At 40.3% G+C, this 12,347-nt stretch overlaps 1 long non-coding RNA gene and 1 other non-coding gene across 2 annotated transcripts; both read left to right on the plus strand.

Annotated features, from left to right (window-relative positions):
• Positions 1 to 293: 293 nt before the first annotated feature.
• On the plus strand, positions 294 to 2,297 carry LOC115714899 (uncharacterized). The gene is made up of 3 exons (XR_009684910.1): positions 294 to 666; positions 1,527 to 1,589; positions 2,054 to 2,297. It is a non-coding gene; the product is annotated as an uncharacterized LOC115714899 (long non-coding RNA).
• Positions 2,298 to 7,911: 5,614 nt separating this feature from the next.
• On the plus strand, positions 7,912 to 8,018 carry LOC133032820 (small nucleolar RNA R71). The gene has a single exon (XR_009685407.1). It is a non-coding gene; the product is annotated as a small nucleolar RNA R71 (small nucleolar RNA).
• Positions 8,019 to 12,347: the final 4,329 nt, after the last annotated feature.

Here is a 12,347-nt window from a genome sequence, read left to right on the forward strand (position 1 = left end):
ATGGATTAGCAAAGCCCTAACTAGTTAATTGAGTATTATTGTAGAATTATATTATATTATAATTTATTATATGCGAATTAATATGAGAAATGACATGTTAAGACCCCGTTGGTGAGTTAGGGGCATTTTAGTAATTTTGACCCGAGAAGGGTAAAACTGTGAATTTAATTTATTTATGTGCTTATGAACTATATTATTATATAGTATATCTGGCGTGTCCTTTTTCAGGTGTGTTCTGACAAGTTGGCGCGGTATAGTCACAATCGGGTATTTCGGACTGAACCGGGTTCGGGGCCGAAATATAATTTTGGGATAAATTATTGGCATTTTATTTATGTGTGAATAATCTGAAATTATTTAAATATGTGTTATATATGAAATGAATTCAATGCCCTTGATTGTTTGAGTATGTGAGAAATGGCCCTAGGGGCAAAATGGTAAATTGTATTTTTGGATTTATTTTCAACTAAAGGCATTATTTGTAAAAAAATGAAATTCATTTTCTGCATTTACCTTAACCCTAAAACAGCCCCCTTCCCTCTCTCTCTCTCTCTCTCTATCTCTCTTTGTATTTGGTTGAAAAATTGGTGATTTGCTTGGTATACAAGCTTGAAATTGAAGAATTGTTTGAGGAGTTGTGGCTTGATCATTGCATTGAAGCTTGAGGTAGTTTTTCTATTGCTGAAATTTAATGAATTTGCTGCTGTGATTTTATGGTTGAAAAGCATGAAATAGGTTGGGATGGTCTTGAGATGCATGTTGGTGTTTTCTTGTTGGTTTGAGCATGTTTGTACTTGGATCTTTTGAATTGATGTTGGGTTAGGTTTAGACAGAATTTAAAAGGAATTTTATTGTGTTTTTATTCTGTTATTGAACTTTGAAATTAATTGTTCAAGTTCAAGTTCTTGAGCTTGAAGTTCTTGGTGATTTTGCTTAAGTTGGAGCTTTGAAGTTTATGATGTTTAATCTGTATTTTTGGGGTTTTTGCCATTGGATTTTTAATGCATGAATTGTGTTTTAAGCTTTTGATTTAATTACTGGAAAATCTATTTAATGGATTTAAGTTTTGGTTGTGAAATGAGTTAAAATGGATGAGTTTTTGGGGCTGAAATTCATTGTTGAAGGCTGATTTTTAGTTGCTGGTTTTTGGTGTTGTTGGAGAGTGAATTAGGTGTAATTCCTCTCTAATTACTTGGTTTATGTTAGGTGAAAATTTGGTATGATTGTGGGTTGATATAGCATGAAAATTGGTGTTTTTGGATGCATTTTCGTGGCTGGAAACTGGGTTTCCTGGGTTTTTAAACCTAGTAGCCGCGGCCATTTTTGGCAGCTTATTGTATTTTTTTCGGGTTTTTGTTTTGGTCATAACTTTTGACTCGGGACTCCGTTTGGGACGTTCTTTATATCGTTGGAAAGCTCGTTCCGAGCTCTATCTGAATATCTGGAATTTAAATGCCCAGTTTTTAATTTGTGGAAATAGATTTTGGGATTAACCCTATACTTGTGTATCCCGGAATTGTGACTAGGATTACCGGCACTTGGTCAGGAGCACCCGGGGATTTGGAATCTCCATATTTGTGGGACATCAGGTAAGACAGTAGTTAGCACGTAGAGATATGCGCAATGGCGCTTATATGGAATGTGATTTATATGAGAAACTAGAAACCGGGATTAGAGTTATTACTCTAAAGTGAGCGGTTTATTGGCTTAGGGTTATTACCCAAGTGAATTGTTAATATGTAATTGTTATGCCATGATGTATATAGCTGTATATTGAAGTAAAGGGTTATTTGTTCAAGACATAATCAGGTTGGACTCGGTAACTAGAACCGAGATGAACTGTTCTAAGGCCTTATTGTAATTAGACGTGTGAGCGTAACACGTAGGTCTATGCCACATAGACATAAATAGGCGTGTGAGCGTAACACGCAGGTCTGTGTCATACAGACAAATATGAAATGGCATTATTATTATTTATGTGATGAGTTATATATGATTAACGATATATCTTACTGTCTTGCTGGGCTTGGCTCACGGGTGCTCTACTGTGCAGGAAAGGGTAAATCTATCTCTGATCAGCCATGAGTATGGGAGTTGGGCGATGTATGTACATGTTCGGGCCACACTAGACCAAGCGGGTTAGGGTCTACCTGCGTTGAAACTTTTGTAACTCTATTTTTGCCGCTTAGGTCGGCTAAGGAGAAAAGACTTGTAATATTTTGTAAAATGATTTTTTTGGGATCCCGAAACATGTAACTTTTGTTTGTAAGGTTAAAATTATTACAAGTTTATTTTCATTCCGTTTTCGTTTAAAGTTTTAATTTCCGCGCTTATTTTAAAACCAATCCCGTTTAGGGGATTAGGGTTTCTTAATCATATTGGGTAGCGTGCCTAAATCTTAGGGCGTTACAGTTTGGTATCAGAGCGCCAAGGTTTTTAAATTTCCTGTAGACCGGTCGAACATGTACAATCATCGTCAGAGATAAGCTCGACTCATGGTGCAGTAAGTGTTGAGAGTAAATACTTTACTGCTTAGTTGATCAATTATTTACCGCTTTCTATTTTAGGCAGTATGTAAGCATCTAGAGTATTTATGTGATATATGATGCCATGCTTAAAATGCTATATGTTAAGTGTTTAATTATATGAAGTAAATAGTTGAGTTAGGGTTTAAGGTAATAAGTGCATAAGTGTGGTATTGGTGCTTAACTCGCTGGGGTTGTTGGTTACAGGGGTACTTGTAAAAATGGACCCTCCGCAATCATCTAGACCACAGGGCGAGCAAGTAGAGCATGGTGTAGACCAAACCAATCCACCGGCACCGCCTGCACCTCCGCAGAATCCGGGGGATAATGCGGGGGTTGGCAATGCTAATCCTCCCGGCCGGCGGCGGCAGATGTTCCATGAAATGCGAGGTATCATACTTCGTCAAGAGGAAGAGTTGCGTCGATTAAGGCAACCGCACCGGCTGCCTGTTGAGCAAGTGTTACCACCAAGGTGCTGTGCCGGTGGTGGGTAACCAGGGGTTTATGATGCCGCATAGAGATTCCGTGTTTGAGCGGTTTGTGAAGCTGCAACCTCCTACTTTTCTGGGAGGTACTGACATAATTAAAGCTGAGCAATGGATGAGTACAATCACCCGTACCCTTGATAATATGGGAGTGACGGGAACAGAGAGAGTGAATTGTGCAGCTTTCATGTTACAAGATCATGCCCGCGTCTGGTGGGATATTGTGGGACAGACTCGTGATGTCAATGTAATGACTTGGGATGAGTTTAAGAATTTGTTTGAAGAAAAATTTTATAACATCGCTGTGAGGACTTCACACATGGAAGACTTTGTGAAATTAACTCAGGGGAAGATGTCTGTGGCCGAATACACTCTAGAGTTTGATCGGCTGTCCAAGTTTGCTGGTGATCTGGTGCCCACAGATTTCACCAGGAAACAGAAATATGTGAGAGGACTGAATGCCACAATCAGTCGGGACTTGAAGATTACCACTACTCATGACACTTTGTACAAGAAAGTGGTAGAGCTAGCCTTAATTGCTGAGGAGGCTGAGCATCAGGTAATAAAGGAGCAGACTGCAAAGGATGTTGTCACGGCATCAAACCCTGCTGCTAGTGGTAATATCAGTAAAGGGACCGACAGTGGTAACACTGATCACAAACGAAAGGTTGATGCTTCCGGAACATCAGGGGGTAACAGGAAGTTTCGGGGAAACAGAGGTGGCCGCCAGGGCCGCGGATCTTCATTCCGATCTTATCCTGAGTGTCCAAAATGCAAGAAACACCATCAGGGTGAATGTCGGGCCAAGACTTGTTTCCAGTGTGGCATGGTGGGTCACTTCATCAGAGATTGTCCTCAGACTAAGAAAGAGGAGCCTAAGAAGAATGTTACTCAGAACCCGGGACGACTTTTTACCATGACTCAGGCTGATGCTGATGCTAGTCCGTCAGTGGTGACAGGTCAGTTGTCTATAAATGGTTGTTCTTATACTGTATTGTTTGATTCGGGAGCTACCCACTCTTATGTGTCAAGTAGAGTAATTGAAAATTTTGATAAACCATGTGATATTTATGCTTCGGGGTTTGGTACCCTTTTACCTTCGGGAGACCTTATAGTATCCACTAGGTGGATTCGGTCCTTGTCCTTCTGGATTGACGGTTGTGAATTAACCGCCAATCTAATAGAATTGCAACTGTCTGATTTTGATATAATCCTGGGAATGGATTTTCTGTCTAAGTATGGGGCAACGATTGACTGCAAGCGGAAGATGGTGGTGTTTGAGCCTGATAGTGCCAACCCAACAGTGTTTGTGGGTAAAGTTCAGGGGGCACGCATACCAAGAATAACACTTTTGAAAGCTAAGGACCTGATGAGCAGAGGTTGTCTGGGATTCATAGTTACTGCAGTGGATACCAGCCAACCTGTGACATCTGGACCTGAGAGTACAAGATTGGTATGCGAGTTTCTTGACGTCTTTCCAGAAGATCTACCGGGATTGCCACCTACCCGGGAGATTGAATTTGTAATTGAGTTGGTTCCGGGAGCGGAACCAGTATCAAAGGCACCGTATCGAATGGCTCCAGCAGAATTAAAAGAATTGAAGATACAACTACAAGAATTACTGAATCTGGGATTCATTAGGCCGAGTTACTCTCCTTGGGGTGCTCCAGTATTATTTGTGAAGAAGAAAGACGGGTCTCTGCGAATGTGTATTGATTACCGAGAGTTGAATAAGCTTACCATCAAGAACAAATATCCTTTACCTCGAATTGATAATCTTTTTGATCAACTGAAAGGGAAGATGGTCTTCTCCAAGATCGATCTTCGCTCAGGCTATCATCAGCTGAGAATTCGAGAGGAAGATGTCCCGAGAACTGCTTTCCGTACTCGGTATGGACATTATGAACTGCTTTCCCGAAAACAAGCGTAATTCCGTCCCAACACAGCTAAAAACGCACATAAATTGGATCCAAAACATAGGCTAAAAATAGCCTAACAAACTCCCCCAAACTGACTCTTTACTCGTCCCCGAGTAAACTAAGACTAAACTAAAAACAAACTGACAATGATAGCTAAACTTTCCAACAATTTAATTGTTACCACCACCTGCACAACTTCAATCCATCAATAACCAGAATTTCAACTTGCCAACTCTAAGAACTAAGTTGAATGTGCAATTTACAAGTAAGTAATTCATACAAACACAAAGCATCGCAATTGCCATCAATATCACAACTGTTCTAACTTTCCAACATCCCACTAACACATGATCAATAAGTTTGAATGACATACCTCTCTCCACTAATGTTGACAAATTTCTATTTGGAATCAATAGGTCTTTTTCGGTTAACATCACATGGCTTAGGTACATGGGTAGGTGAGAAGTCATTTAAGCTATACTATACCATAAGCACTTTTAATCAAGCAAGCCTAGACATTTATTTTTCTTATGTGTGTACCTCATAATTTTCTTAATTTTTTTCTTCAAGAATACATTTTTCTTTCTTCTTTTTTTCATAGGCCCAACACACAATATTATTCCTTTTTTTTTTTTTTCACAATCTCTCATTCCTACACTTTATTTTTTTTTTCACTTACAGCACTTATTCCCCCCCAAACTTGCTTCAAGGCTCATGGCATAATAAGGTATGTTCAGGGTGAAAAGAGTTTAAGATAACGAATTCAGGTCAGTTAAGTGGTGAAAAATTTTTAAAACAGGCTAAGGCTCAACTTTGGGTATACTATGGTAAAAATTTATAGGTAGGCTTGAAAGGCTCAATCGTTCCAAAGAAAACTTGCCTAAATCACTTTCCAAACAAAAATCATCAAGGATTTCGCTTCAAGAGAGTATGTCAAACAAATTCTATTCCATGTTCAATCAATCATTCCACAAACCAAATAGAACAGAGGTGATATGTGAGAATAGCAAATGTTTTAAATCTACATGAATCACTTCCTAGCACACATCCAATTTAATTCAAACAGTTGCAAGTCAATCACACAGTTATGTTTTAATCCATTGCACAAGTGAATAACAACAATTCAATCCATCTTTCAATTTAGCTATCACGAAAGACTAAAAGAAAAACTAAAACAAACTCAAATAAAACAAATAAACTGGAACTGAAAAATTTAAGTCTCCCCCCCTAAACTGAAATGCACATTGTCCCCAATGTATGAAAATAAACCAGGGTGAGAGAAACTTACCTGAGCCCCATCAGAAGGGATCAAGTCCACCCTTTGCATTCAAAAGAGCCCTCGCACTAAATGAAGAAAATTTACCACCAATAGTGTTGATTTCAAAGTTTTGCACAAGAGTAAGCTCACCTTCAGAACTACCACACATCAATCTTTTCCAACGACGCTGAATCGTTCGAAGTCGCTCTTTAGGCTTTGCTTTCTTCTTATCAGTTTTAACAAAAGAACCCTTCACCACCTCAATCTTGCAACAGGTAGGAATGTCAGTTGGGGCAAAAACATTAAAATTGACCTCTTCATCTTGGACTCGCAACTTTAACTCCCCCTTTTGAACATCTATTAATGCTCGACCCGTGGCCAAGAATGGTCTTCCCAAAATAATGGGAATAGTTGAATCTTCCTCCATATCAAGAATTAAGAAATCAGCAGGGAAGATAAACTTACCAACCTTCACCAGTACATCTTCAATTATGCCACGAGGATGAGTTAGAGAACGATCCGCTAGTTGTAGAGTCACTGTTGTGGGCTTTGCTTTTCCCAATCCTAGCCTTTTGAAGACAGACAACGGCATTAGATTAATGCTTGCTCCCAGATCACATAGAGCTTTAGTTTCCACTGAACCCCCTATAGAGCATGGAATATTGAAACTACCCGGATCTTTAAGCTTGGGCGGTAGTTTCTTTTGCAAAATGGCGCTACACTCCTCAGTTAATGCCACTGTTTCATAGTCCTCCATTTTTCTCTTCTTAGACAATATCTCCTTCATGAACTTCACATAACGGGGCATTTGTTCCAAGGCTTCAGCAAAAGGAATGTTGATGTGTAGTCTTTTGAAGACCTCTAGAAATTTTGTAAACTGCTTGTCTAGATTGGTCTTTCGGAGTCTCTGAGGATAAGGTATCTTCACATGATGATCAATACTGATTGGTGGAGACTGTTGTGGTGGTGCAGGGCTATCAGTAGCCTTCTTTTCCTTTGGTGTTGGAGTTGGTGCTGATTGATCTTTAACTTCTTCATTGAATGGTTGTACCACATCAGGCCCATCATAATTCTTTCCACTCCTCAAGGAAATTGCTTTACATTGCTCTTTTCCTTTTGCCTCACTAGTGCTAGCTGAATTTCCTTGAGCTTGGTTTGCCACTTGAGTAGCCAATTGTTCCATTTGAGTTTCTAGAGTTTTAATAGAGGCTCTAGTTTCCATCATGAATTGGAGCAATAAATCAGCTTGGATATTGGAGCCACTAGGACTTTGTTGTTGGTTTTGCTGGGGCTGATTTCTCTGCTGGTAGAACCCCTGTTGGTTGTGCCCATAATTATTATTTTGGGAGTAGTTCCCAATGGCTTTTGCTTGATCCATTGGCAAATTATCCACATCTGCCTGACACTCTGAAAAGTGATGGTTGCCTCCACATATCTCACAAATAACTTGGGCTTGTTTAGCTTGCCCTGCAATCAGCTTTGTCAAGGCCTCAACTTGAGCTGTCAATTTTGTGATGGCATCAACCTCTAGCACACCAGCTACTTTCTTAGTTTGACTCCTTTCAGTTGGCCACTGCTGATTATTTAGAGCCATCTCCTCCAATAGATCGTAAGCCTCATTAGCACTCTTTCTCATAAAAGCTCCACCAGCTGCTGCATCTATCAGAGTTCTAGTGTTACCAACCAACCCGTTGTAGAAATTGTGAACCAGCATCCACTTTTCTATGCCATGATGAGGGCATTTTCTGATTAGATCTTTAAACCTCTCCCAAGCCTCATGGAGAGATTCATTATCTTGCTGACAGAAGTTGTTTATTTCTCCTCGCAGCTTTGCAGACTTTGCTGGAGGGAAGAATTTAGACAGAAATTTTGTTGCTAAGTCTGTCCATGTTGCTATAGAATTTGATGGCAAGGAGATCAACCAACTCTTGGCTCCCTCTCTCAGTGAGAATGGAAACAGTCTCAAACGGATGGCGTCATCACTAACCCCATTGACTTTGAAGGTCTGACATAACTCCATGAAGTTCGATAGATGCAGATTGGGGTCTTCAGAAGGGAGTCCACCAAACTGGACTGAAGACTGCACCATTTGTAGTATGACAGACTTAATCTCGAAATTGTTTGCATCCACTGCCGGTGGCCTGATACATGACTGCACTCCCGTCAGAGTAGGGAGAATGTAATCTCTCAAGCTACGGCCATTAGCTTGATCTTCCACGACACCTCCATTATTAACGTTATTACCCCCATTGTTTCCAGCATTATTGTTCACATTGGCAGCCATGATTTCTGATGTTTCAGCAGTTGCTGAAACTCTTTCTTGCCTCTTGTTCTTTCGATTCCTCCTGCAAGTTTTCTCGATTTCAGGATCAACTGGTAATATGACTGTTTGTCCTTGACGGCGCATGCACTTAGGATTCCTGAAATAGATCAAGAAATTATTGCAAGAAAAAGGTTAGAAAAATCAGCAAGAGAAAATATACCAAAGTAGAAGTTAGTATAATTTTATGTAATATTAATCTTTAACAATTCCCCGGCAACGGCGCCAAAAATTTGTTGCTATAATTTTAAACACTACGCAAGTATACGCAATCAAGCAGTAAAATCTCACACAGGTGAGGTCGATCCCACAGGGAATTGGATTAAGTACCACTAAATTATACTTATAATTCTATTTGGCAAATCGAAAACAAGTATGATTTAAAAACAGTAAAATATGAAAGAAATTCAGAAAACTTATAACACAGTTAAAGTTAAGCAAGATGAGATGATAGGGAGGAGAATCCTGTTGTTGTTTACCCAAATCGTTAATGATTAATTACTATCCTATTCTTGAAGTGAATGACAGATTATGAAACAACCTAGCTCCTTTCAGATCTTCTAGATTCTAAATCACATGTTATCTAATTAATTCCTTAATTAAACTAACATGAAATCAGCATTAAGTAATAATCTACTCGTCACATAAGTCATGCAAATACTTTCGTTTCACATAGAACATTGATTATCTTAATTTTAGCATTCTCAATTCTCACTTTTCAGATTTTGAATTGAGATCATAGAGCATGCACAAGGTGATCAATCTTAAACATGAAATTAAGAACAAACTAAGATAATTTCACACACAAGAATTGAGGAATGGTAATTAAACATTAACTAGGCAAAACATTAAACAACAATCATCATCCTCCCTAAATGGGAAATTTAGTTCAGAAATAAATCCATAACCATTCCTATAGCAATATTCAACATAAATAAATTAAAGAGGAATAAAGAAAAGAACTGTTGGTGGATGAATTCTGGATCTTCACTTGAATCTCTATGCTCTTCCTGCCGCTCTCAGCTGTATTTTAGGGTTTCTGATCGCTCTCCCTGACTTCCAATCGCAGTTTTCTATTTATAATTGAAATTTAGGGTTCGATGGACGAAAATGCCCCTGGTCCGTACGGGATCTCGCCGCGGCCAAGCTTTCTCTCGCCGCGGCGAGATAATTAAAAATAGAGGTGCTCTCTGTAACTCTTAAATGGCCGCGGCGAGCCTCTTCATCGCCGCGGCGACTGAAGCCTTGTAAAACTTCGAGATCTAGCCGCGGCCAAGTTGTGTTTAGCCGCGGCCAGATATGCACAATTGCTCAAAAATTGAGTTTTCTTCGGCTCAGCACGTCTTTTAACGAATTTCTGCACCCGAGACCTCTTTTATTCCAAAGAACTTGAAAACATAGAAAACAAGCGTAATTCCGTCCCAACACAGCTAAAAACGCACATAAATTGGATCCAAAACATAGGCTAAAAATAGCCTAACAAGTTACTCTCCTTGGGGTGCTCCAGTATTATTTGTGAAGAAGAAAGACGGGTCTCTGCGAATGTGTATTGATTACCGAGAGTTGAATAAGCTTACCATCAAGAACAAATATCCTTTACCTCGAATTGATGATCTTTTTGATCAACTGAAAGGGAAGATGGTCTTCTCCAAGATCGATCTTCGCTCAGGCTATCATCAGCTGAGAATTCGAGAGGAAGATGTCCCGAAAACTGCTTTCCGTACTCGGTATGGACATTATGAATTTCTAGTGATGTCTTTTGGACTCACCAATGCCCCGGCGGCATTCATGGATCTTATGAATCGGGTATTCAAGGATTACCTGGATAGATGTGTGATCGTGTTTATTGATGACATCTTGGTTTATTCTGAATCGGAAGAGGAACATGAGTTGCATCTTAGATCTGTATTGCAACGATTACGAGACCACAAGCTCTATGCTAAATTCAAAAAGTGTGAATTCTGGTTATCTCGTGTCTCTTTCTTGGGGCACATAGTAGATAAAGATGGGATAATGGTGGACCCGGCCAAGATTGAAGCTGTTCGGGATTGGCCAATACCAAAATCGGCTACTGAGGTCAGAAGCTTTTTGGGCTTAGCTGGGTATTATCGTCGATTTGTTGAGGGTTTCTCAAAGATCGCTGTACCCTTAACGGAGTTGACTCGAAAGAATTTGAAGTTTGTTTGGACTGATCGGTGTGAGAAAAGTTTTTTGGAGTTAAAGCAGCGCTTGATTACCGCTCCAGTGCTAACTCTTCCTTCAGATAAGGAAAAATTTGTTGTTTATTGTGATGCCTCGAGACAAGGTCTCGGCTGTGTTCTTATGCAAGCTGGAAAGGTAATAGCTTATGCTTCTCGGCAGTTAAAGGAGTACGAGCAGAGGTACCCTACTCACGACTTAGAACTCGCGGCAGTAGTATTTGCGCTAAAGATTTGGCGGCATTACCTATATGGCGAGAAATGTGAGATATACAATGATCATAAAAGTCTGAAATACTTCCTCACCTGAAGAGACCTGAATATGAGACAAAGACGCTGGCTAGAACTGGTGAAGGATTATGATTGTGAGATCCTTTATCACCCTGGTAAGGCCAACGTGGTTGCCGATGCCTTGAGTAGAAAGGGGCAGAGTCAGATAAATACTGTGAATCAAATCTCGCAGCAGTTAGCAAATGAGATGACCCGAGCTAAAATCGAGTTGGTTGTAGGGCAGTTGGCTAATATTACCCTGCAATCTACTCTTTTAGAGCGAATCAAAGAAGCACAATTGCAAGATCCAGAGTTAATGAAATCCCGAGATAGGGTTTTGGCTGGGAAGACTAGTGACTTTACAGTGGATGAAACAGGAATGTTACGATTTATGAATCGTGTTTGTGTGCCTATGGATGACGGTATTAAAAGAGAGATTATGACTGAGTCTCATACGACTCCTTACTCAGTTCATCCGGGGTCAACGAAGATGTATCAAGACCTCAAGGCCATGTTTTGGTGGCCAAGCATGAAGAATGACATCGCTGAGTTTGTTGCTAAGTGTCTTACTGTCGGCAAGTGAAGAAATTTGAACATCAGAGGCCTGCAGGGTTGCTGCAGCCATTGAATATCCCAGAGTGGAAATGGGAAGACATTGCTATGGACTTTGTGGTAGGCTTGCCGAGAACCACGGGACAGTTCGACTCTGTATGGGTCATAGTGGACAGGTTTACAAAGTCAGCGCACTTTTTGCCTGTTCGAACGAACTTCTCCATTGATCAGTATGCTGAGTTATATGTTAGAGAAATTGTTCGTCTTCATGGTGTCCCAAAGTCCATTGTTTCGGATAGAGATCCGAAATTCACATCAAGATTTTGGGAGAGTCTACATCGAGCTATGGGAACTCAGTTAAAGTTTAGCACAGCATTTCATCCTCAGACGGATGGACAATCCGAGAGGACTATTCAGATCTTAGAAGACATGCTACGGGCATGTGTGCTTGACTTTGAAGGATCATGGGTAAAGTACCTTCCCCTGATCGAGTTCTCGTACAACAACAGCTATCAGGCAACAATCAGGATGGCCCCTTATGAGCTTTTATATGGAAGAAAATGTAGATCACCTATTCACTGGGATGAGGTAGGTGAAAGAAAGTTCTTGTCCCGAGGCCGTTCGGAGAACAAGTGAGGCAAGCTTGATAAAATTAGAGCGCGAATGCTCGCGGCTCGGAAACGGACGGAGAAGAGTTATGCTGATCCAAAGCGACGGGATATTGATTTTCAGATCGGGGACATGGTGTTTCTCCGAATATCGCCGATGAAAGGCATCAAGCGCTTTGGTAAGAAAGGAAAACTTAGCCCCAGGTTCATTG

This window comes from Cannabis sativa, chromosome X (genome assembly GCF_029168945.1).
Source record: "Cannabis sativa cultivar Pink pepper isolate KNU-18-1 chromosome X, ASM2916894v1, whole genome shotgun sequence".
NCBI lineage: Eukaryota > Viridiplantae > Streptophyta > Magnoliopsida > Rosales > Cannabaceae > Cannabis > Cannabis sativa.